At 41.4% G+C, this 27611-nt stretch overlaps 1 protein-coding gene across 7 annotated transcripts in view; it reads right to left on the bottom strand.

Annotated features, from left to right (window-relative positions):
* The window catches only part of CDK14 (cyclin dependent kinase 14), a 665059-nt gene that overhangs the window by 111218 nt on the left and 526230 nt on the right, over positions 1-27611 (bottom strand). The window lies entirely within an intron of this gene.

The following is a 27611-nucleotide window of genomic DNA, read 5'->3' as shown; positions in this document are numbered from 1 at the left end:
GGGGATGAGTTTAAACCATATGGGACTGAATCAATTCAAGTTGACCTTTAAAACAACAGTAGATAGAAAATATGTTTCAAGATTACCAAAAAAACAGAAGAGTAAAATTTTCCATGTGGTACAACTTTCAAATGAGTAGCAGACCACACTGTCCAGCCCAGTCTTATTTTTCATGGAATCTCTTTTTCACCTCTAAGAGCAATCAAACCCAGAGAGTTAACCTAAAGATGATGGTTAAACTCTTCCTAAGAGTGACTACTACTTACGAGTAGTTGAACATGTGTCAAGCACATTCTTACGCACTTTTCACAAACTCTCATATTTACTATTTGGCAAGATAACTCTGTTTCCATCTTAACATCAGGGGGAGCTAAGTGAAAGTCAGAGAAGGTAATAAGTTGCCCAATTAGCAGGTTGAAAGGATTCCAATCCATCTAGAAACAGTTGACTCTAAAGTGGTTTGTATGTACCAAAACTCTCAGAAAGTTTCAAAAGGCTTTTACCCACAGATTCCAGAGTTTGTGCAGTAAGATGCAGTTAAGTCAGTGGCTCTGAGACAGCCAAAAGAATGTGAAGAAAAGCTGCATCTGCTAGTGGGTATTCTTTCAAAAGCCCTGACACTACAAAAAATTCAATTAACCAATAAACATTTTTCCTCAATGATCAAAAATTCTCTCCCTCCCCCTCCTCAAGCATCTCTTAAGGGCTGATTTAAAATTATTAATGGTGTGTATGAGGGGAGGATGGGTTAGGGGTGAGGAAGAGGAAAATAGCTCATGAATTTGGGGAGAGAAAGAGAAAAGGAGGAGAGCAAAGAAAAATATTACAGTATCCAAAGATCCAGTCTAAGAGACCTTCTTTCTAAATCTTTGTAGGTACAGGTCTCACTGATGGGGGTTCAGTGTTTGGCTACTGCAAGGGATGTTTTTAAAAAACTGATCAGCGTATTGGTTTTAAATTTCTACCTGGCAAAGAGAAACCTGTCTAAAGGAAAAGGAGGTGTTCTTAAAATTCTCTGTGCTTTTTCTCTTTCTTTTAATAGGGTCCAGGACCATCCAAGTCATTCTTTCCTCTTACTAAGACTATTTCGCTAGTAAAAAATTTTCATTAACATCTTGCTAAACATCAAATGCAAACTTTGAGATAGGTAGACTTCATGATAAAAACTTCAATTATATTGAATGTATAGTTTATGTGTAATCACGGTGAATAACATATTGGTATCAATTTTATACAGTTTTGATAAAACACAACATCAGAGCCAGACTGAGAGTAGATATGAGTTTTAGGCCTGACTCTGTTACAAGAGAGATGAACTACATTACATCTGCAGTCCTTCCAGCTTCAACAGGCCATGAATCATCCTTGCAGTGTGGTTTCACTATTTTGAAGAATGGTAAGTATCTAGATTTAATGTAAATGCATAAATAATATTTAAGCATGATAAATTGATAATATTTATGATAAATATCTAGATTTAATGTATACACATCTGAATATAGGGAATTAATCAAGAAGACATTTCCCTTTCTCCAAATAGACCAAACTTGTTAATAAAGTCAATAAAACAATAAAATGCTTATTTGTGCTATTCAGTTTATGCACAAACATTTGAATTATCATATAAAATTTTAATTTGGAGAGTTTGCTATCTTGTATTTCAGGAACCACATTTTGGGCTTGCATGGTGTCTCAGTGGTAAAGAATCCTCCTGCCAACGCAGGAGACATGGGTTGGATCCCTGGACCAGGAAGACTTCACATGCCACGGAGCAGCTCAGCCGGTGTGCCACAACTCCCGAGACTGCCCTAGAGCCCAGAAGCTGCAACTACGGAGCCCACGAGCCACAGCTACTGAAAGCCACGTGCCCAGGAGTGGGTGCTCTGCACAGGAGACGCCACCGCAATGAAAGGCCCAGGCCCCCAACTGTGAGCCGCCCCTGCTCGCTGCAGCTAGAGAAAAGCCTGACCCAGCACAGCCAGAAACAAACAAATGACCATGTCCACTCCAGCTCTCCACACGGACTTGCCACCTCACAGTCTTCATCATTACCAGAACCTCTTTTTGAGTCCATTTAAATAGTCTGAGATATGATACTTCTGGGATGTCTTATTTGGAAGTTTTATCCCAAGCAATTAGTTAACTTTATCAGGATGTTAGAATGACTGTGGTTGTTTTCGGTCACCCACTGTGATGGGAGCCAAATTTTGTTTTATATATGGTAAAGTTAGGTAATTAAGAGCTTAGCTCTCTAGCACTGTTATCTCTTCCTGGTATATTCAGTTTTTAATCCTTCTATGATGACCTTGTTTATCTTTAATAAAATTTTCTGAACTAACATTTTTTTTTTTTCTCATTAATGTAATGACCTCAGCTTTTTTGTTTGTTTAGTATTTGCCTGGTATACCTTTTGTCATCCTCTTTTATTTCACACCAGTAATTTTAAGGTGTCTCTCATAAACATTTCATAATCCCTGTCTTCTAAGGAGAAAATTTAGTCCATTTATATGTCATGATTACTTTACTGATATATTTGGAATTACTGCTACCATTTTAATCTTGCATCCTATTTTGTCCTGCTTTTATCTTTTCCCTCTTTCCCTATCTTTTTTGGATTGAGTTTTAAAATTCAACATTTTCCATCTTCTATTTTAGAAGTTATACATTCCATTTCCATGGGTTTACTTGTTACTCTTTCCTTTACTTTTTTCATTTCAATATATTTATTTCAATGTTTAGAGTCGAGCAGTAAGTTTCATAATTTGTATTGCGACAAAGTATTTTTCCAAAGAACTATAATCATACAACCCAGAGAGTATATATATGATTGAACTAACATCCATATATAGCACCATTTCACCAATTAAATAATCAGACAAAATATCAAGTGTACAAATATTACGTTATACACCTCAACAGGAATATAAAATGTTAGACGTCTGCTCAATTTGTCAACAGAAACAAATTTCTCCTTTTGTAAGAAAGACAGAAAGAAGCAAAAAAATTTACACTCTCTAGCAACAATTGTAGGTGAACAATTTCCAATAAATACTGGAAAAAATTAAAGGATTTTCAGAAATTTTGATTTAGAATTATTTTAGCTAAAACAACGGATCATGTCTACCTTTAAAAAAATATTGGCTAAACTAATGGGCATATTCTATATGTTCTACATGAGACACACACAGTGTTTTGCCAAAAATACTTAACAGCTCACTCCCAGTCTGTTTTCAGGCCTCTTTTAAGTTGCACCTCGAAGTGTAAACATTAAATTAATTTTAAGACATTTTTGTCTAGAGACATTAAAATATGTACTTCTGTACAATGTGGACTTTACGTGAACTTTACAACCAGAGATTTGTGATTTTAAAAATGGAGCTTTTCATAACCACATGAAATGAAATTTATAGAAAGACATTAAAACCCTGATGATGGGAAAGATTGAAGGCAAAAAAAGGGGGCAGACAGAAGATGAGATGGTTAGACAGCATTACGGACTCAAAGGACATGAATTTGGGCACACTCCTGGATTTAGTAAAGGACAGGGGAGCCTGGCATGCTCCTGGCATGGGGTCGCTGAGTCAGACAGGACTTAGCAACTGGACAACAACAACAAATTAAAAAATCAACATAAAATTTGATCAAAGGCCAACAAAATCTGTGGTTGTACAAATCTTATGTATACTGTTTTAAATATGGCAGATACAGACATAAAAGAGCAGGCAAGTAGCCATACAGGCCCTCCTATCAATGTCTGAAATGACCGAAGGGATAAACCACGGAGGACAGTTCCCGGGATTTTAATTCTGCACAATATTAAAAACACACAAGTATCGTGCTGGATATTTCAGCACCTAGTCTCTCTAAAATTCCTATGTATTGATAAGATTCTGGAATGGGAATAGATTTGAAGACTTATAACCCAATACTGCATGGTTTCGGGAAGGTCAATTGATCAAAATGATAAGCATGCTTTAAATGCTGAACAGCAATATTTTTTTGCTAAGTTTCCAAACAGGTTGACTGCAATCCAAACACAGAGGCTGCAATTCTGCTAAGCTTGAGGCCTGATAAAAATGCTTATCAGCGCTCGTATGAAAGCTTCATTAGACTTATCATTCACCACACCTATATGTTGGCTAACACATACAATAAATTGCATCCAGTCCAAAGTTCCAATTCCAAGGAAATGAAGACATAGAAGAGTCTAGCCTTACTGACTACAACAGTAGGGTCTAAGACTGCTAGTATCCATGAAGTGCAGCTGGATTTTAGAACAATGCTTCCCCGTATACAAAAGGTGCTTGTTTTAAAAAATCTTGGTTCCACTTTTTTTCAGAAATTGTACTGCATCTTCATATTTCACTCTGCTTTCAATTAATGGGGCTTCCCTGGTGGCTCAGACAGTAAAGAATCTGCCTGCCATGTGGGAGAGCTGGGTTTGATGCCTGGATCGGGAAGATCCGCTGGAGGAGGGCATGGCAACCCACTCCAATATTCTTGTCTTGGAAGTCCCATGGACAGAGGACCTGGTGGGCTACAGTCCATGGAGCTGCAAAGAGTCGGACATGACTGAGCAGCTAATACACTTTCAATTTATGCTAAGACAACAAACATTAGAGTTCTGCCCAGACCTGTAACACGCTGATAATTCTTTAGGAAACTTCCTTCTTTTTGGCCACACCGCACAGCGTGTGGGATCTTATTTCCCTGACCGAGGACTGAACCCTTGCACCCTGCATTGGAAGCACAGAGTCTTAACCACTGGACTGCCAGAAAGTCCCAGGAAACTTCATTTTAGAAGACATAATAAGTCATCCACAGTCCAGCTAGATGGCAGTGCATCACCATTCTTCAGCCAACCAAAAACCTGATGACTTTTCTCTACACGAGCAGTATTGTAAGCTGCTTCACATATTCTTACTGTGTGCTAACACCACACTTTTTAAGTTCCTCTATGCATTTGTTCCTCTACGCATTGAAAGAGATGGGAATACCAGACTACCTGACCTGCCTCTTGAGAAACCTGTATGCAGGTCAGGAAGTAACAGTTAGAACTGGACATGGAACAACAGACTGGTTCCAAATAGGAAAAGGAGTACGTCAAGGCTGTATATTGTCACCCTGCTTATTTAACTTCTATGCAGAGTACATCATGAGAAACGCTGGACTTGAAGAAACACAAGCTGGAATCAAGACTGCCGGGAGAAATATCAATAACCTCAGATATGCAGATGACACCACCCTTATGACAGAAAGTGAGGAAGAACTAAAAAGCCTCTTGATGAAAGTGAAAGAGGAGAGTGAAAAAGTTGGCTTAAAGCTCAACATTCAGAAAACGAAGATCATGGCATCTGGTCCCATCACTTCATGGGAAATAGATGCGGAAACAGTGGAAACAGTGTCAGACTTTATTTTTTTGGGTTCCAAAATCACTGCAGATGTTGATTGCAGCCAAGAAATTCAAAGATGCCTACTCCTTGGAAGGAAAGTTATGACCAACCTAGATAGCATATTAAAAAGCAAAGACACTACTTTGCCAACAAAGGTCCGTCTAGTCAACGCTATAGTTTTTCCAGTAGTCAGGTATAGATGTGAGAGTTGGACTGTGAAGAAAGCTGAGCGCCGAAGAATTGATGCTTTTGAACTGTGGTGTTGGATAAGACTCTTGAGAGGCCCTTGGACTGCAAGGAGATCCAACCAGTCCATCCTAAAGGAGATCAGTCCCAGGTGTTCATCGGAAGGAATGATGCTAAAGCTGAAACTCCAGTACTTTGGCCACCTCATGCGAAGAGTTGACTCACTGGAAAAGACCCTGATGCTAGGAAGGATTGGGGACAGGAGGAGAAGGGGACGACAGAGGATGAGATGGCTGGATGGCATCACCGACTCGATGGACATGAGTTTGGGTAAACTCCGGGAGTTGGTGATGGACAGGGAGGCCTGGCGTGCTGTGGTTCATGGGGTTGCAGAGAGTCGGACACGACTGAGCGACTGAACTGAACTGAACTGATGCATTTGTTAAAGTCACACTAGTTAGACTGTTCTGTGTATGACTTCACAAGAGGTGGTCTCTTCATTTGAGCCACGTTAATTTAGGTTAAAAAAATACTCAATGGGATTATATGAAAATAAAAATTTTCATCACAGAAGTGATGCAAAGGATGGTGTAAGGAAATGAACGTCTACTTCAATACACTAAATTTGAAATTCTCAGCGTTTTGCGTATGATGCTGGGAGTAATGGGAAGTGAAATGATCTTCCTGGCAAGCCCTAGCAAATCCGTAATCCAGTAATGAGGCAACAGAAAGGAAGCTCCCCAAGTTTAGCTCACCTATGTCAGAACTCTTTTTTTTTTTAATTTTAAAACAACTTATATATTTATAATTGGAGGATACTTGCTTTACTATGTTGTGTTGGTTTCCGCCTTACATCAACAGGAATCAGCCATAGGTATACGTATGTCTCCTCCCTCTTGAACCTCCCACCCCATCCCGCCCCGCTAGGTCATCCCAGAGCACCAGGCTGAGTTCCCTGTGCTGTACAGCAACTTTGCACTAGCTGTATATATGTGTGCGTGCTAAGTCGCTTCAGCTGTGTCCGACTCTTCGCAACCCTACAGACCACAGCCAGCTAGTCTCCTCTGTCCATGGGATTCTCCAGGCAAGAATCCTGGAGTGGGTTGCCATGCCCTCCTCCAGGGGAGCTTCCCGACTCAGGGATCAAACCTGTGTCTCTTATGTCTACCTGCACTGGCAGGGCAGGAATAGAGACACTGACATGAGAACGGACTGGTGGTCACAGCGGGGGAGGAGAGGGTGGGACATGCTCTCTCAATTCGTCCCACCCCGTCTTGGCGCCGCTGTGACAAGTCCGCTCCCTGAGTCAGTGTCTCTGTTCCTGCCCTGCAAATGGATTCATCAGCACAGTGGTGTCTAGATTCCATATATGTGTGTTAATACACAGTATTTGCTTTTCTCTTTCTTAGGCCAGAGCTCTTGTAACCTGCTCTCCTGGTTTTAAGTCAATCCTCCTGGGTCCTAGTTAAGCCCTCTGATGGATCTTCTTGGTGACACAGTAATGAATTTCTATAGTTCACTTGTCTGTTTAGAGGTCATGCTGTGCTCCTAGCAAGAATCTCCACTGCACTCTGGAAAATAAATATGTAACCAAGAACATCACAGGATTGCCCAATCTACAGCCAGCGGAGTTCTCTTTAGGGTAAGCTGGCTTAGTGTTTTTAATACCATCAAGTGCATCATAAAAGCTTCCACACTATATACCTCCACCCTTAGTTCTCCAAGTGTGTGGGGCTCCTTAACTTTCTAAATACTTGAAGTTCAAAGTGACACCTTCTCTCTACCCTCCTGCCAAACAACAACAACAAAAAATAGAAACACTTGAATATTGATGACACTGGTCCCCTCTTTCATGTTATACTGTCTAATATTTTATTTCTGCTTTCTACACAAGGACACACAATTAAACACTGTTTTCTTTATTATTATTAAAGTTTACCTGTGTTTATCATTTATTTAATCAGCTTTCCTTGCACGTTTTAGGCATTCCTTTCCAGGTAACTTTTTTGTATCTGAAATACAAACTTTAGAAGTACTATAAAGAAGTGAAGTCGCTCAGTTGTGTCCAACTCTTTGCGACCCCGTGGACTATAGCCCATCAGGCTCCTCCGCCCATGGGATTCTCCAGGCGAGAATACTGGAGTGGGTTGCCATTACCTTCTCCAGGGAATCTTCCCAACCCAGGGATTGAACCCAGGTCTCCTGCATTGCGGGCAGATGCTTTAACCTCGGACGTTGGTGGCAAATTCTCTGTTTTGTTTTCATACAGGATAATGGTTGCCCAGTGGTATAATTCTAGGTTTAAAGCATTTTCCCTTAACTCAGAAGATACCATTAAACAGGCTTCTCTTGATGCCTGTTAGCTCTTCTCTTCATGCTCAGAGTTCTGTAGGTGTGATGTATGGGCTTCTTTTGATTTAACCTGCTTGGTATTCACAGTGTTTCCTGAATTTGAGGTTGCATGTCTTTCATCAATTCTGGAGGAAGATCTCAGTCATTACTTTTCGAATACTGCCTTAGTTCAATTTTCTCTTCCCTCATTTTGTATTAATAACACCAATGTAATGCCATCTTATTAAATTTTCCATGTCTTCAGTTATTCTTTCATATTTTCCATCTGTTAGTCCCTCTGTTCTCCATTCTGGATAATGACTTCAGAGCCATCTTCCAGCTCAACTAACTCTAATCAGGGCCATCTAATATGCTGTTTTCCCTAGTCATTTTGTTCTTATAAATTCTTTAAATCTCTGACAAATTTGCATTTTCAACTTAAATGGTCTCCTGTTCAAGTTTTTAATGTGATCTTTTACTTTTTTGGGCTTCCATGGTGGCTCAGATGGTAAAGAACCGCCTTCAGTGCAGGAGACCCAGGTTCGAACCCTGGATTGAGACGATCCCCTGGAGAAGGGAATGGCAACCCACTCCAGTATTCTTGTCTGGAGAATCCCATGGACAGAGAAGCATATTGTAAATACAGTTTTGTTCTATGATAATTTCTAATATCCGAAGTTCTGGGCGAGGTGGAGGAGTCCAGTTTTGTTGTTTTTGCTACTGAGCGTCACTCACGATGACTTTTTCATGTTTTATAATTCTGGATTTGGGGCTCATGCTTGGCTTTGATTATCCGTGGGGCTCCTGAGGTGTCTGGGTTGAGAATATGTTTCTTTATATGGATTTTCTTACGCTTCTGCCAGAAGCCCTGGAGCTCTCTCAACATCTACGAACTCCAAGTTCTTTCTGCTGGCTTGCAAGACCAAGTGAGTTATATAAACTCAAACCTAAATGTGTAGAGTTCTCAGGGGAGTCTTTTTCATCCCTAGTCAGAGCCATGGCCAACACAAACAACGGTCCTTGCAGTCTCTCTTTGCTCGAAGTAGATTTTTTTTTTTTTTTTAAGCTAGCCCATTACTGACTGAAGTGCTTTGAAGGCCTTGACTCTCTGTGGGGAATCTCAACTCCTATACCCTTCCAACTTTCTCAGGCCCAAAGTCTTGTTTCCTGACCCCCAGATCGCTCCATGTTCCTGTTTTAGGAACACCTCCAGGGCAGCTCCAACTGTAGCACTTACTTATCACTCTGTGTTTTCCATTCTTGGCCCCTGGAGATTTCACGTAATGTCTTCTTGGTTCAGCTATGGGTACACATTTGAATGGATGTGCTTGTATTTTATCTTGCATTTAGGTGATTTTTAGTGGTAGTAGAACAGACTTTCCTACTCCCAACTCGTACTCTATAATCCAAGTAGCTACTATAAAATCATCTACACTTGCAATTTTTAGGCATTTCTCCTTGGAATAATCAAAAATTGGTATTGCTATTTCACCTCTTTTTTTTTTTTTTAATTAATTCTTTTAGGTCACCTCTATTAAGCCTTGAAAACTAGCTTAAGTGAAGTTGTTTCAGGCTAATGTTCCTTCTACATGCAGCTTTTAAAAAAAATAATTTTAAAATTTATTTATTGCTGTGCTGGGTCTTTGTTGCTGTGCTGACTTTTCCTCTAGTATGGCAAGCGGGGACTTCTCATTGAGGTGGCCTCTCTTGTTGCCATGCACAGGCTCTAGGGCTCGCAGGCTTCAGTAGTTGTGCCACAGGGGGTCTGTAGCTGTGACTCCCAGGCTCTAGAGCACAGGTTTAATAGTTGTGGCACAGAGGCCTAGTTGCTCTGCAGCCCATGAGATCTTCCTGGATCAGGGATCGAACCTGTGTCTCCTGCTTTGGTAGGCAGATTCTTTACCACTGAGCCACTAGGGAAGCCCCACCACTCAACTTTATAGATGACTCTCAAGTACATTTTCCTAAGTGGAAGAAGCCAAAGGCTTCATACAAATGATTTTCTTTAGATGACATTCTGAAAAAGGCAAAATTATAGAAACAGAAAAGTGATCAGAGATTGTCTGAAGCTGGCGGTAGGAGAGGTTAAGAAAGGGGCACCAGAGGATATTTTTCAAATGGCTCTATGTCTTGATCAAGGGGGACAGAGATCAGGCCATCTAGAGATGGGAGAAGGTAGGGTCAGGGGAACCTGTCAAGGAAATTCAGCAAAGGAAGCAGTTTGGAGAGATGAAGTGTTACAGGTTTGTCACAAGGAATATTTAGATATCACGGGTGGAGGCTGGCTCTGGTGAGTGACTGACATCGGGACTTCTGATGCCTCTAGGGATGTCCCAGCAAATGGGGAGATTCAACTGCTAATGGTGAGTCTCCCAAGCTATAGAGTTCAGTGCTGGATCCCAGGTCACTGAGTGGGGGTCTGCCTTAGGTTGTCAGAACTGCGCCTATCAGCCCACAGGGTGAGCTCAACCAGCTACAAGCTCCTAGAGGGTCACATAAACCAGGCAGGGCACGTGTGACAGAAACTGTCGTGTTTATTCCTCATGTATTTATTGGTCACACCAGGTGGCATGTGGGATCTGAGCTCTGCAGCCAGGGAGCGAACCCCCGCCCCCTGCAGTGGACGTGCAGAGTCTTAACACTGGATCACCAAGGAAGTGCCATATATTCTTTTTTTTTTTTTTTAAGTAAAAGATGTCTTTGTTGTTTGTGGAAACTCTCTGGGAAAAATCTTAAGGAATTTCAAAATTATAAATCTGTGTGACAATGAAGAGAAACAATATCTACTGAATTCAGAGGGTTTTTTTTTTTCTTTTTGGAGAGAGTCTTACGATTAACTTTCAGACAAATGCTTTTAATATAGTTGAAAATAACAGCATTCTGCTGTTCTAATCATAACAAACTTGCATCCTTTTCCGAGTCCCTACTTATGCAACACACACACACACACACACTCGCACACTTTACCTGAGGTGGAAAAAAATGTGCAAGGATATAACATGAATAGCAAAAAAACATGACTAGAGAGCAGGATATTTTCTTTATACTTTGTGCAGTTTTTTCCACCTCAGAAATGAGGCAGATGGAACAGACGGTCGTTAAGGGCTGCCGGGCTCTCGCATCAGGTGTCCTCTGACCTCGGAAGAACCTGAGTGCGGCCTGGAGGCAGGGAGCATGCGCACAGCTGTACTGGCCGGCCACCGCGCATCCCCCACAACTTTCTCCTCTGCCGACCAGACAACGGTCCAAGCAGGGCCTCTCACTTCCCTTCACCCAGCCTGTCAACGAACTGCTTTACAAGTTCACCCAGGTTTCTAAGCCATCTTGAAAATAGAGTAAAGCAAAGTCTTTTGCCACACTAAAGAAGATGGTTATCACTGGGTAGAGAAAATTGAAAGTACAGGATGGGGACCACCCTGGCGGTCCAGTGGTTAAGACTCCATGCTTCCACGGCAGAGGGCACAGGTTCAGTCCCTGGTAGGGGAACTTAACATCCCACATGCTGCTTGATGCGGTCAAAAAAAAACCAAGAAAGTAGAGGATGAAAACAGTGGTGCAAAAAAAGAGGAAGAATTGGGTGATGGCAAGGCAAAGAGGACCACTTCTTATATTGCAGAGTTCCTGGTACAGTGTGGGGACACAGCATGTGCTGAACAACTGAGTGTTTCCTTGAGAACTGACTGTATTCATTTTCATATCTACAGAGGTTTTACCTTACCTGAGACACATGAATTTAAAAAATAAACAATCATTTTGGGGCGAAAACATGTTAAGGCCAGGTTCTGGTGCTTATGGAACATCTTCAGAGTATACATGCTTCAGAAATAACTGTTTTTTAAGTGGGAAAGAAATTCATCCTTGTCTTTTTAAAGTTACTTTATAAACTGGGACAGCAAGGGTTTCCATTTGTTTGTTGGTTTTTTTTTTCCACGTTGTGGTTTCAAATGACTCCCTCTAAAACTGATGATTGGCTTGCACAACAACTAAAACAAGTTACATTTTGTTCCTAAGAGCTGACTTCTAAATATCTCTATAAAAATCCTGACTGGGATGTATTAACATTTTTAGCTCATGAAAGCGGGACATAAAGAGTAAAGCTGTAGCAAGTTCAAGTTGTGTATTAAGGTGTTCAGTGGAGATACCTATTTCCATAAAACGGCTTAAAAGGCAATGGAAAAAGAAGAGAAAGTTCTAGAATATTCCTCACTTGCATTCTGTGATGAAAAGAACGGTGTACTCTGCGGGCTGATGTCTGAAGCATAAGAGTGTGCTCTGTCTCACAGAGCTGGAGATAGAGTGACCTGGAGGGGATGATCGGGAGGGTCCATACTCATGCTTTACTCACGGCCACTCCTGTCACAGAGCAAAGTCAGAGGACCTGGGTCCATGCATTGGGCAGTGTACATCTTATCTCTGTGGCAGTGATGCCAACATGGGCACTGGCCACTGGAATAGACTGCAACTGAGCTCTTAAAAATGATTTGTGAAGAAGCCCACCCACCCACAAAGACAAGGCTGACTGTTTCCTCAGCTGTACCGACCAGAACTGTCAGAAACAGCACTTTCTCATCTATATATCAAAAGCCAAATGCTCATTTAATCACCTTCATATCAAAGTTCTGACTTAGAGGGAAGACCGTGGTCATAAAACTTTCACAAAGTGAGTTACTAAAAAGAAAAGCAAACAGGTTTTATTCATTTTGCAAAGAGGGGTTAGTAACTGGTCAAGCAGAAGATGAAGGGAATCCCTGACACTGGAATAAACTCTTGGAAGAAAATAAAGACTCATATAAGGCAAGATTTAGGTCTGGGCTGTGAATCTCAAGTCCAGGTGCTGGATTGTGCAATGAAATTAGAGAGGCAAGACTCTAATCATGAGGACAGAGTTGTTTAATGCTGGGACTTTCTTTGTCAATGCACTGCTGGTTAAAATAATAATAACAATAATAATAATGAGTCCTCCCTTCAAAGATAAACAGATAACATTTTTATATGAGTTTCTATGAATACGTTGAGTTTTGTTGTGCACAGAAAATTGTTCAATTCTCATCCATCTACTCTTGTTAAACTGCTTAATGATACAATCTCCCTGGAAGACCCTCATTCCCATAAGGGTCAGCTTACGTGACTGTTAAAATGCTATAATGATAGTGATATTTACAGAGAGCTCTATGGTCTATGAAGTGCTTTCACACATACAATTTTATTTGATCCAGATCATCAAAGGCTACACTTACAAGATGGAAAGTGTTGAGATTTCTGACTCTTTAGTGTCCATTATATGTCATGCCAAAGATTTACTGTATATATGTGTGTGTGTGTGTGAACACATATAAATAATGTATATATACACACACATACACCAAGCTATATGTTACTCAGTTTGTAAAGGGATTATTGGATTAGACTCAGTCATGTCCGACTCTTTGCGACTCCATGGACTGTAGCCCTCCAGGCTCCTCAAAATACTGGAGTGGGTTGCCATTCCCCTCTCCAGGGGATCTTCCTGACCCAGGGTCTCCTGCATTGCAATCAGAGTCTTTACCATCTGAATCACCAAGGGAAACCCATGTTAATATATATAATGCCAAAAATTGATTGTACATATGTATGTAAGTATATATGAGCTTCCCTAGTGGCTCAGATGGTAAAGAATCTGCCTGCAATGTGGGAGACCTGGGTTCGATCCCTGGGTTGGGAAAATCCCCTGGAGAAGGGAATGGCAACCCACTCTAGTATTCTTGCCTGGAGAATCCCACGGACAGAGGAGCCTGGTGGGCTACAGTCCATGGGGTCGCAAAGAGTTGGACATGACTGAGTGGCTACCCTTTCATCTCATTTTTCTTCATGTGTGTATATATACACATACATATAAATTATATATATATATACATACATACATATGCATACACCAAGCTATACAGTACTCAGTTTGTAAAGGGATTACTGGATTACTTTAAATTTCTTAAGGACACCTTACCTGTTTCTGTATTTCTCTTCCTTTAATTCTGAACTCTATTGCTATAGAGACTATTCTTCCTTTATTCTTGCTAACACTTCCAGTGCCCTTACTAGATACTAAGACAACAGGGAAAGTCCAGCCTTAACATGAACAAGATGAATAACCCCAAAGCCAGTCATACTAATCTGCACTGCTGGGTCTTTCTTTCAGATCTAACCCTTACTCAACATATAGTCGCCCTCGCAGTAAACTCTATCTGGTGGAAAAATACAGAAAGTGCTGTAGAGCCCTGAGAAGGCTGTGAATGAATCGAGTTTTTGAAAATGCTAGCACTGACCAAGAGTATTACAAACTGCCAAAAAGTGGGCCAGAAAAAGGAAAACGCTACATTCTTGCTTTGGATTTCAGAGCTTAGCTATTTACCCCCAATTTCTGCTTTGATTTTATTTATTATAATTTTCTACCTTCCCCAGAAAATAAGAGATGTCACTGAATTTAAACGTTTAAGTTCAGTCTGAAATCAAATAGAGTGGTCTGGTTTTAAAAAATTGGTTGTTAGTCACTCAGCGGTGTACGACTCTTTGGGACTCCCATGGACTGCAGACCACCAAGCTCCTCTGTTCAGCGAACTCTCCAGGCAAGAATACTGGAGTGGGTAGCCATTCCCTTCTCCAAGGGATCTTCCTGACCCAGGGATCAAACCCTGGTCTCTCACATTGCAGGCAGATTCTTTACCATCTGAGCCACCAGAGAAGCCCCAAAAACACTGGAATGGGTAGCAATTCCCTTCTCCAGGGGATCTTCCTGACCCAGGGTTAACTTTTGTCTGTAACTATACTAGCCTTTCGGAGAAGGCAATGGCAACCCACTCCAGTGTTCTTGCCTAGAGAATCCCATGGACAGAGAAGCCTGGCGGGCTACAGTTCATGGGGTTGCAAAGAGTTGGACATGACTGAGCAACTGAACTGAACTGAACTACAGAGCTATAGATTTTCATAGTTATATTTCATAAATCTAAGATGCAGATATTATCATTAAATATTCATGGGGAACAGTTAATATAAGTGAACTCCTATTATATTCTTTGCAACAAAAGCCCTGTGTATTTACACTTACTTTTACTTTACCACAAATTTAGATCATGCTCCCATGCAATTTGCTCATAGGAAAGGAAGAGCTAACTGGTTGACCACACTGTTTTCTGCAGAGATGCCACTTCCCCAGCACACAGTAGCAGTGACTTTTTTGAGTTGTAAAATTGTGGTTTTTAGTAATTTATGTAAAACACTACAACCCCCATGCATCTCACCTCCAATTCTAGTCACTACATAATTTTAAAAAATTTATTGAAGGTTTATTACAGCTTGCCAAATACCGACAATTTTCTTATATAGGAATAGCACAAAGCTGTCAGGCATTATAGTTACATTTTAGAAAACATTCGTAGATTTTGCTGAATAGTATTCATAAGACATTATATTTTTGTTTAGTATTTTACTTTAATAATGTGGTGAACAGCAGAAGAGGCACAAAGAGTGACTTTTCAATCTTCTGATTGAAGGACATTGTAGAAAAGGAAGTATCTTCTTTCAGTAAGATAAATGAAGAAAAATATGGAAATAATAATTAGTCCTTATAATCAGAAGGTTAAAACTTATAGAATATTAAAAAAAATTCTAAACTCACCAATAGGTGTAGAATGTTTTCAAAACCCAAAGGATGTGCATTCAACAACAGAATTTATTTCCAGCCTCCCAGTTATTTTGCTTATTGTTCAGTTAGAGTTCATAAACTCTAACCCTTCATAACCACGTGACCTTCCCCCACGCAAAATTCCACTGTTATCTGAAGGATATCAACACTCGTAAACTTTCTGACTTGCGCATGCAGAATTAGGATAAAATTACTAGCCCTCTTCTACTCCACAGGACTGCTGTAAAGATTGATCAAACTTGTTGAAATCAATTAAAAGTATCATATTATTTCACCTATTTCACAAGTTTTCCAAACATTTTTAGTAAATCAAGAGTGAAGCAAAGTAACTTGCTAATGAATTTTCTACCCTTGTGATGTTTTTGATATTTATGTTATTGAGAGAATGAAGATTATCCAATTTTCCTGAATTCAAAGTGGTTGATGATAGCACTGTTTCATCCGAAAAAGACAACTCTCATTTTTTTGATGATAGAAGATTGCACCAAGAGATTAAATTCAAATCTTCCTCTATCAAAAAAGAAATCAATCCACATTAAAGTTTAGCAATGGCTCATGTTTTTACATTTCAGATGGATCAGTCATAAATATTTAGTCCAATATGAAAACCATTTTCACTCTAAAATACTCCTGCAAAACAGTTTAATTTATTGGTGCATCTATATTAGGGTAAATTGACTTAATGGAAAATGGTAACTTCACAGCCTTTCATGCCTCTGAAACCCTAGAGAAGCTACAAATCTCATCATCAGAGGCTGGTATTGGAAGCTGATATTTGCTTTGCTAGAATGGAACCCTGTGTCCTTTAACTGTAAACAATGCTAAAAATAGCTCCTGAAAGGTATCATTTTGTGTGATAATATTTCACCAAAAGAGAATAAAAAAATATTCTGTAATCCTGAACAAAACCTCTTCAAAGTTTATGTTCTCAATAAACCTTTCACTGAGAACTGAAAATATAACTTAGTAATGCAATAAATGCCCTAACAAATATATCAGATTTTTCACTTAATGCTTTTTACAGGCTTAAACCAAATGGACTAAAAGGAAATCACCTTTTACAGTCCGATTCCTACAGGAAGAATAGCTTGCTGTTATGCTTTTTAAAGAAGGCATGGTGAATTTATATCAACTTTGGCAAATCTTGGAGGCATGATAAAAGGAAGAAAAATATCAGTGCAGTTAACATTCCACAGAACTCTTTCTTCGCATGTTTATTTCCTTAGAGACTGGACATGATCCAAGATAACAAGAAAAATGTAAAAAGGAAAGATTTTTTTTTTTTTAAGGCAAACATACAGTTTAGCATCCTGTGCTGATATAGAAGAGATAATGTTTTCCTACCCCTTAAAAAAAAAAAAAAAAAAAAAGGAATTGTTGCCTTGTAGGTTAAAGATATTAAACGGTTAGGATTGGAGAAAATCACCAAAACCAGTTCTCCATTTAAATTCATATGAAAGAATATTCAGTTAGGTCAGAGCTCATGGGTTATTAAAGTTTGGTTCCAGGCAAATGTTAAATATAATTTTCTGGAGACTCTCGGTTTCTTTATCTTATGACATTGCATCTGGAATTTGAAAATATGATTTCATTATGATGTAAAGAAGTGGTGGCCTGTGTGTTTATATCTAAAACAAGACTTGGATTAACACTGACAAGTTGGGTGGCCTCTACGAGAGGCTGATGATCTTTAGGAAGAAAAGTCAAATAGCTTTTAATGCTTATTGCTCCTAAGCCTTCTATCTTTCCTGCAAAGAGTGGCCTGTTGGCCGCACAATGAACCAACTACCTGCTGAACTATCTGTCCATCCCTGATTGTCACAAAAGACATGACCAGCCAGCAACGGACACCTTTGTTTTAAATACTACGGGAGGGACTTCCCTGGTGTTCCAGTGGTTAAGAATCTGCCCCGCAATGCATGGGAGGAGAGTTTGATCCCTGGTCAGGGAACTAAGATTTCATATGCCGTGGAACTACTGAGTCCAGGCTCTGGAACCTGGCCGAGCCTGTGGGCTCGGGAGCCTAGGTGGCACAACTACACAGCCCATGTGCCAAAATGAAAGATCCCACATCATGCAACGAAGACCCAATGCAGCCAGATAAATAAATACATGTTAAAAAGAAATACTATAGGAAGCTACACAAAGGAGACAAGGCATTTGTTGAAGATTCACATGTGCTAGTGACTTTGCATACAGTCTCCCTTATTCAGCATTTCGAGCTATGAGATGATCACTACTATCTCTTCTTATAGATGAGGGAACTTCTTACAGATGAGCCTCAGAGGGGAGGAGCCCACAGCCAGAGTCACACAGCAGGTGGGGGTAACACATGTTACGTGTCTCGAATGCAGGAGCTCTCTTTTCTATATCACCCTTCTGGAGTCTCTATTTATATCTTTTCCCCCTCATTATAAAAGGAAGACATATCACTCTAGAGAATTTACAAAATCTTGAAACATGTAAAAGAAAATAAAACATCTCATATGTCTATAAATTAGAGATAGTGATTTTTTTTTTTAGTCAATTCAGTGTTTACTACTGTGTGTATACTGCTGCTGCTGCTGCTAAGTCGCTTCAGTCGTGTCCGACTCTGTGCGACACCAGAGACGGCAGCCCGCCAGGCTCCCTCATCCCTGGGATTCTCCAGGCAAGAACACTGGAGTGGGTTGCCATTTCCTTCTCCAATGCATGAAAGTGAAAAGTGAAAGTGAAGTTGTGTCCGACTCTTAGACTCCATGGATTGCAGCCCATCAGGCTCCTCCGTCCATGGGATTTTCCAGGCAAGAGTACTGGAGTGGGGTGCCATTGCTTTCTCCCACTGTGTGTATAGGTCTGAGCAAATACACCATTTTACTTCTTTGCAATTTTTATCACTGCATGGGCTTCTTTGGTGGCTCAGTGGTAAAGAATCTGCCTGCCAATTCAGGAGACTCAGGTTCGATCCCTAGGTTAGGAAGATCACCTGGAGAAGTATTCCTGCCAGTATTCTTGGCCTGGAAAATCCCATGGACAGAGGAGCTTGGTGGGCTAAGTCAATGGGGTTGCAAAACAGTCAGACATGACTTAACAATTAAATGATGACAGTAACAAAAAAATCCCTGTATACATTTTTTTCACATAAAATTTCCTTTTAAAATCCAAATTTAAAAAGCTCTCTTTAAATTCCTGAAAGTCAAACTTAAGTCCATATTGAGGTCACATGAGTTTCTGGGGGTCGGGAATCCAGGAAGAGCTTCACTGGGTAGTTCTGGCTCCAGGGCTCTCACAAGGTTGCAGTCGAGGTGGCGCTCAGGGCTGCAGTCACTGGAGGCACTACCAGGCCTGGTGAGCCCACTCCAGGTGGCTCAGTCACATGGTTGTCGGCAGGAGGCCTTAGTTCCTCACGGTGTTGGCCACTCCCACACGGGAGGAAGTGTTCACAAGACATGGTAGCTGACTTCTCCAGAGTCAGTGAACGGAGAGAGAGGGGGGCAGGCAGAAGCAAGATGGCAGCCTCAACCCATCATTTCTGCCGTATGTGACTGGTCACCAAGACCAATCCTAGCACAAAGAGAGAGGGACCACCCAAGGGTGTGAAGACCAGAAGACAGGATCACTGGGGGGGGGCCATCTTGGAGACTGCTACACCATACTGATGACTGTAAAAGAGATCTAGTGTTTTTTTAACTGTGGCAAAGCACATTTTCTTTTCTTGAGCTCCAAAATCACTATGGATGGTGACTGCAGCCATGATATTAAAAGATGCTTGCTCCTCAGAAGGAAAGCTATGAAAACCTAGATAACATATTAAAAAGCAAAGATATCACTTTGCTGACAAAAGTTCATATAGTCAAAGCTGTTTTTTCCAGCAGTCATATACAGACGTGAGAGTTGGACTATAAAGAAGGCTGAGCCCTGAAGAATTGATGCTTTCAAACTGGTGTTGGAGATGATTCTCAAGAGGCCCTTGGACTGCAAGGAGATCAAACCAGTCAATCTTAAAGGAAATCAACCCTGAATATTCACTGGAAGGACTGATGCTGAAGCTGAAATGACAATACTTTGGGCATCTGATGTGAAGAGCCAACTCATTGGAAAAGACCCTGATGCTGGGAAAGATTGAAGGCAAAGGGAGAAGGGGGCGGCAGAGGATGAGATGGTTAGCATCGCCAACTCAATGGACATGAACTTGAACAAACTCAGGGAGATAGTGAAGGACAGGAAAGCCTGGTGTGCTTTAGTCCATGGCGTTGCAAAGAGTCAGGTATGACTTAGCGACTGAACAATAGCAACGACTAAACCTATGTAACCTAAAATGTGTTATTTTCAAGTGTATAATTCGTGACATTAACTGCATTCACAATATTGTTCAACCATCACCAGTGTCTACTTCAAACCTTTTCATCACCCCAAATAGGAAATCTATATCAATTTAGCAACACTTTTATTAAAATAATGTGACAATAATAATAAAGACAATTTTTGAAAAGTAGAAAAACAATGATCTCAAATTCTGCTATTTTGTATATTACACTTCAGTCACAGTTCATAGACATAATTTTCAAGTTAATATATCAATATATATATAGTTTTTTATTCTGCTTTTTTCCAGAAATAATTTGAAGCATTCCCTATGTTTTCAAAGTTTTCATAATACCATCCTAACACTGTTGTGTAATATTCCACTGGGTTGGGGCTGCCCCAGTGGTCCAGTGGTTAAGAACCCACCATGCAAAGCAGGGGATGTGGATTCCATCCCTGGTTGTGGAAGTAAGATCCTACATGCCGCAGAGCAACAAAGCCCACACACCGCAACTACCGAGCCCTCATTCTCTGAAGCCACGCGCCACATCCAGAAAGGCCATGCACTGCAACGAAAGGTCCTACATGTCGCAATTAAGATCTAAAGCAGCCCCCCAAAAGAGTCTCAAAAAATATTAAAAAATATTCCACTGGGTTCACGAGTCATGACATATTAAATATTTCCTCATTCCCTTAATCTTGGTTAAGTCTTTACTTTTAAAAATTTAAAAGTATAACATAGTAATGAGATTCTTTGGGCAACTAGGTTTTTATTCCATCATTTATTTTCTTGGGAGAAGCACGGAAGAGTCAGATTCAGTTCAGTTCAGTTGCTCAGTCGTGTCCGACTCTTTGCAACCCTATGGACCACAGCACTCCAGGCCTCCCTGTTCATCACCATCTCCCGGAGTCTACCCAAACTCATGTCCATTGAGTCAGTGATGCCATCCAACCATCTCATCCTCTATTGTCCTCTTCTCCTCCTGACCTCAATCTTTCCCAGCATCAGGGTGTTTTCAAATGAGTCAGCTCTTCATATTAGGTGGCCAACATATTGGAGTTTCAGCTTCAACATCAGTCCTTCCAATGAACACCCAGGACTGATCTCCTTTAGGATGGACTGGTTGGATCTCCTTGCAGTCCAAGGGACTCTCAAGAGTCTTCTCCAACACCACAGTTCAAAAGCATCAATTCTTCGGCGCTCAGCATTCTTTATAGTCCAACTCTCACATTCATACATGACCACTGGAAAAACCATAGCCTTGACTAGACTGACCTTTGTTGGCAAAGTAATGTCTCTGCTTTTTAATATGCTATCTAGGTTGGTCATAACTTTCCTTCCAAGGAGTAAGTGTCTTTTAATTTCATGGCTGCAGTCACCATCTGCAGTGATTTTGGAGGCCCCCCAAAAGAGTCAGATTACTAGGTCATAAACTTGATTCCCCGGGCTTCCTATTGGACATCACATCTCAGCTGTGGAGTAGGAAATGACAACCCACTCCAGCATCTTTGCCAGGAAAATTCCATGGACAGGGGGAGCCTGGCGGGCTACAGCCCATGGGGTCACAAAGAGTAGGACCTGACTGAGTGACTAACATTCACTCACTCTCAACTGTAGCCTACAAGGCCTTTCCTCACCTGGCCTCTGCCTCCAGTCTCTAATCCCATCTCCTTTCACTCTCCTCACACTTACTACACTCTTACCACCTTCGTTCTTAAACACATATTTCTTGAGTGCCTACTATGTGATGGACTATGTCATAGGTACAAAGAATATAGAAACAAAATAGTCAAAATTTCAGCTTTCATACGGCTTACATCTTGCCACTGTTATTTCTTAAAAAAAAAATCCTACTGCCATGTTTTATTGTCTTCATGTACTCATCACTCTCTGAGATTACTTGGTTCGTTTTATTACTTGTTTATTGTCCTAGATACTCTAGAATGTAAACTCTATGAAAACAAGATCCTCATCTGTGCATTCCCAAATATCCAGAACGTTTAGACGATGCTAAGCCATATTTCTTGAATGTGCCATAAATGAATATGTTTACAGCTTTTAACATGTTTCCATAAGGTTTTCTACATTGTTTACCGGTTTCCAGTGCCGTCAGCAGTAAATAAATGGCTCCATTTCTCTATACCAGCACTGCAGTTTAAGAAGGGCTTCTCATTGCCGTGTCTTCTCTTGTTGCTGAGCAAGGATGCTAGTTGTGGCTCATGGGTGTCGTTGGCCCTTGGCAGGTGGAATCTTCCTGGAGCAGCGATTGAACCCATGTCTCCTGCATCGGCAGGCAGATTCTTAACCACTGGACCACGAGGGAAGTCCTATCTTACATGTCTTGATTTCCTTCTACCTACCAGGCCCTGGGCATCTCTGGTGGCTCAGACAATAAAGAATCTGCCTGCAATGCGGAAGACCCAGGTTCAATCCCTGGGTCGGGAAGATCCCCTGGAGAAGGGAATGACAGCCCACTCCAGTCTTCTTGCCTGGAGAACCCCATGGACAGAGGAGCCTGGAGAGCCTCAGTCCACAGTGTCTCAAAGAGTCGGACACCACTGAGCGACTACCACATACATACATACATACACCAGGACCTAGGGTGCTGACCTCAAGTTCAGATTCATCAAGACAACAAAGCAAAAGCCTTTCTTCTACTCTGCCATCCTCATTCCTCCTTTTCTGCTCCCAACCCTCCTGTTCAAATGGCCCCCAAACAGAGTGACTCACCGTCATGTGAACCAGGGCCTCCAGAGCTGTAGCACATCAAGCTGACATGCACTGAAATATTGAGTAACTGCTTTGCGTGTTTGGGGAGGGATTACTGTTAACTGCTTACATGTCCAGGACTGATGCTGAACGTAGTCTGGAGAAAACATTTCTTACTGTGTTTGTTTTTGTTTTGTGGTTCAAGGCCTGGAAAATAATTTATCCTACTCCACGATATGATGTATGTTATAAATACAAGAACCATCAGAGGAAAGATTTTCTTTAACTTTTAGAAAGATTATTTTATGTATTTTCATAAAAACACAGCATTTCCCCTTACATTAGAATGTGCAATTTAGAGAGTGATTTTTAGCAATGAACCTACAGGGTGCATTCCAACTGCAGAGGAGTTAAGAACTGGTCCCTTACATTCTTCTCCTAGTTCTAAGCCGTTGCCTTTGACCTTTCATTTTTGGTCTCTATACCTGTATGAATCTGCACATGATTACATCACTGTTATCAAATAGACTACAAGAGCTTCTGGAGTTTGCAAACAGCTGTTCTCAGCACAGAAGTAGTTACTACATTACAGAGACTTCTGGCCAATGATTTCCCCGCAGATGACTCCCATGTCCATTAACAGGAGGTCAACCCGTCTTAAAATGGCAGGGAATGGGCTTTGTGCATGGGAGCCCAGTCTTAAAGCCCACAACTGACATAAATACACTACCATGTGTAAAATAAGGACCTCCCTGTAGCTCAAACCGGAAAGAATCTGCCTGCAATGCAGGAGACCAGGGTTCGATCCCCGGGTCGGGAAAATCCTCTGGAGAAGGGAATGGCAATCCACTCCAGTATTCTTGCCTGGAGAATTCCATGGACAGAGGAACCTGGTGGGCTACAGTTTGTACAGTCGCAAAGAGTCGGACACAACAGAGCGCATAACACACACACACGTGTAAAATAAAAAGCTAGTGGGAAGCTGCTATATAACACAGGGAGCTCAGCGCGGTGCCCTGGGATGACCTTGATGTGGGGGATGGGAGTAGGAGGGAGGCTCAAGAGGGAGGAGATATATGAATACTTATAGCTGATTCGAATTGTTGTACAGCAGAAACTAACCCAAGTATACTCCAATTAAAAACACAAAGCCCATTACTAACAAGGTGTTGACAAGAAACTCATGATCCCTTCCTATTTCGTTCCCTCATGCCCTGTGGTGTGGGGGTGCCTAGGCTTTTCCAAGAGGCCAGTCTCTTAAAGAACAATGTGGCTCCCGCTCTCCCACGGTGTGAGGACATTGTGCGTCTCTGGGCACGAGTGCAATGAAGAGTGGGTAGACAGTGAGCACAGAATAGGCTGAGGCTGTCTTTACTGAAAGTGAGCACAGCCTTTGGGCTGCACATTTCTTTCTTCTTGCCCTTAATGCTACATTCACCTCTTTATAGAAAATGGTTTATAATGGAAAGATGCTATTCCATACCCACTTGGGCTTAGAGGTGCCCCCAACACTGGCATAATTGCTGAGCTCTTTATTTTCTTGAGTGCTAATTCTATCTTTACAGCTGAAATAAGAGAACGATAAATGGAGAGAATTTTAAAAACTACACACTGATTATCATCTGGGGTCCAGGTACTTAGAACGGCCAGGTATATGGAAGAAAGGCTGGATTTAGTCATGTGTCCAACATGAGGCAGAAGTCAGAGCCATGACACAAACCACTAAAAAAAAAAAAAACCTCTTCTGTGTCTTAAAATCAACAATACCAGTATATTGCAAAAAACTGAGACATGTGTTTACAGATCATGTGTAAACATATGGAAGCATTTAAAAATGATTACTTGGGAACTAGTAAGAAAATTTTAAAAGAATATAGTGGATGGAACAAACATAGGCTTTCTTGGTAGTGTAAATAACTGCTGCATATATATATTTATATATGAAAGAAAGTGAAAGTGTTAATCATTCAGTTGTGTCCAACTCTTTGCAACCCATGGACTGTAGCCTGACAGGTTCCTCTGTCCATGGAATTCTCCAGGTAAGAATACTGGAGTGGGTTGCCACTCCAGTCTCCAGGGGATCTTCCTGACCCAGGGATTGAACCTGTGTCTCCTGTATTGCACGCAGATTCTTTACTGTCTGAGCCACCTGCAGAGCCCCACATATAATGGTGGGGGGCATTCCAATTCAGGGAATATGTTACCTTGCGCCAAGCCTATGCAGCTTTTAGGCACATGTTAACACATTCCCAAGTTTTCTTCCTATATTTAGGAAAAACCAGCTCTAGAGGTGACAGGGCTGAGGTGGTGAAATGGCCAGTGCCCCCGGAATCAGGGCTGTCCATATGCCATGCTTTGAAATTCCATTCTGGATACCCAGGAGAGATATGTTCAATATTCAACAAAATCGAAGAATTTGAAAACTGAAAATTTCTCAGATGTTCTCAGAGAGAGAAAATCCTGGGGCAGAGTCAGAGGATTTGGGTTTAAGCCTACAGCTACACGAGAAAGAAAGAAGCAAGAGAATAAAAGCCTGGACAGGAGGTTTTCAGCAGCGAAATCTAATCCCCTCACAATATATTCTGGTGAGATACTGGTTAGAAACTGATCAGAATTTGTGCTCTGTTCTGCATCATGCAATTTGCTAGCCACAAGTCACAGATGACTATCAAATTAAAATTAATTAAAATTAAATAAGATAATGATGCCTATTTAAATTAATTAAAATGAAACAAGACCAAAATTTAGTACCTCCATTGCAATAACCACAGTTTAAGTTAATGTCCCAATATGGCTAGTAGGTACCATATCAGACAGCATAGATATAAAACATTTGTATCAATGCATAAATAAAGATCTTTCCAATATCTGCTGCAGCTTCTAGAAATTTCTAAAAGAATAATTTAAAAAAGAATTATGTCATGTATACAGCAGGAGGATTTTATTCTTTAGATGAAGAATACAGACTGGATTGAGAAAATCAGTGAATATAGATACAGAGAAGAGGGCTAGGTGAGGGATTACTCCAAAGATGTGGTGGCTGGTAAGAGAAGAAGCCTAAAATCATGATGGATGGAAGATATCCCCGTGGAAACATTTTTCACTTCCTTGGGAAGAAGAGACATCAGAATTCTTTCAGCCTCACAACTTAAAAGTAAGGAATGTGAGGTAGCTGAATTCTAAGAAAGGAGAGTAAAGCCTGATTTGACCACTGGATAAAATTAGAACTCTGGGTACAATTTTAACCTTCAGTCAAGGGTGACCAGCAATGAGAGGTAAATGGAAAAACCCATTTGTCTTCATCTTTATAAAAATAATATATATTTAGTTCCATTTGGAGACAAAGGCATGGAACCTGGTCTAATTTAAGTAGCCTCCAAGGTAGCTGCTGCTGCTGCTGCTAAGTCGCTTCAGTCGTGACCCCAGAGATGGCAGCCCACCAGGCTCCCCCGTCCCTGGGATTCTCCAGGCAAGAACACTGGAGTGGGTTGCCATTTCCTTCTCCAATGCATGAAAGTGAAAAGTGGAAGTGAAGTCGCGCAGTCGTGTCCGACTCTTCGTGACCCCATGGACTGCAGCCTACCAGGCTCCTCCGTCCATGGGATTTTCCAGGCAAGAGTACTGGAGTGGGGTGCCATCGCCTTCTCCACCAAGGTAGCTGAGCCAATACATAAAAAATGTTGGCTATCCAGGGACTTCCCTGGTGGTCCGGTGGTTAAGAATCTGCCCTGCAACGCAAGAGATGCGGGTTTGATCCCTGATCAGGGAACTAAGATCCCACATGCCATGGGGCAACTAAGCCCAAGTGCGCCACAACCAGAGTCCAGGCACCGCATGGACAAATGACCCTGCATCACGCACAGAACATCCTGTGTGGTCTAACTAGTGAAGTGAAAGTCACTCAGTTGTATCCGACTCTCTGCAACCCCATGGACTGTATAGTCCATGGCATTCTCCAGGCCAGAATACTGGAGTGGGTAGCCTTTCTGTTCTCCAGGGGATCTTCCCAACCCAAGGAATGAACCCAGGTCTCCTGCATTGCAGGTGAATTCTTTACCAGCTGACCCACAAGGGAAGCCCAAGAATACTGGAGTGGGTAGCTTATCCGTTCTCCAGCGGATCTTCCTGACCCAGGAATCGAACTGGGGTCTCCTGCATTGCAGGTGGATTCTTTACCAACTGAGCTATGAGGGAAGCCCTATAGTCTAACTAAGATACAACCAAATAAATAAGCATTAAAAAAAAAATGTTGGCCATCCAAGTAGATGCCCAAAGTGGCGGACAGGTGCAGCCAATCAAACCATGGGGAAACACTGACTTCTCTATTTGAGATATCTTACTTGTTTTGCTGAAGATTGAAAAAAAAATCAGTTGCTTATCTTACATATTTTACGGAGATCAGTTCAGTTCAGTTCAGTCGCTCAGTCATGTCCGACTCTGCAACCCCATGAATCGCAGCACGCCAGGCCTCCCTGTCCATCACCAACTCCCGGAGTTTACTCAAACTCATGTCCATCGAGTCGGTGATGCCATCCAGCCATCTCATCCTCTGTCGTCCCCTTCTCCTCCTGTCCCCAACCCCTCCCAGCATCAGAGTCTTTTCCAATGTGTCAACTTTTCACATGAGGTGGCCGAAGTACTGGAGTTTCAGCTTGAGCATCAGTCCTTCCAATAAACACCCAGGACTGATCTCCTTTAGAATGGACTGACTGGATCTCCTTGCAGTCCAAGGGACTCTCAGGAGTCTTCTCCAACACCACAGTTCAAAAGCATCAATTCTTCGGTGCTCAGCTTTCTTCACAGTCCAACTCTCACATCTATGTATGACCACAGGAAAAACCATAGCCTTGACTAGATGGACCTTTGTTGGCAAAGTAATGTCTCTGTTTTTGAATATGCTATCTAAGTTGGTCATAACTTTCCTTCCAAGGAGTAAGCGTCTTTTAATTTCATGGCTGCAGTCACCATCTGCAGTGATTTTGGAGCCCCCCAAAATAAAGTCTGACACTGTTTCTCCACTGTTTCTGCATCT

The sequence above is a fragment of the Bos indicus genome, chromosome 4, assembly GCF_029378745.1.
Source record: "Bos indicus isolate NIAB-ARS_2022 breed Sahiwal x Tharparkar chromosome 4, NIAB-ARS_B.indTharparkar_mat_pri_1.0, whole genome shotgun sequence".
Taxonomy (NCBI): Eukaryota; Metazoa; Chordata; class Mammalia; order Artiodactyla; family Bovidae; genus Bos; species Bos indicus.
The sequence above is the reverse complement of the archived record's forward strand: the minus strand, read 5'-3'. Positions and strand labels throughout refer to the sequence as shown.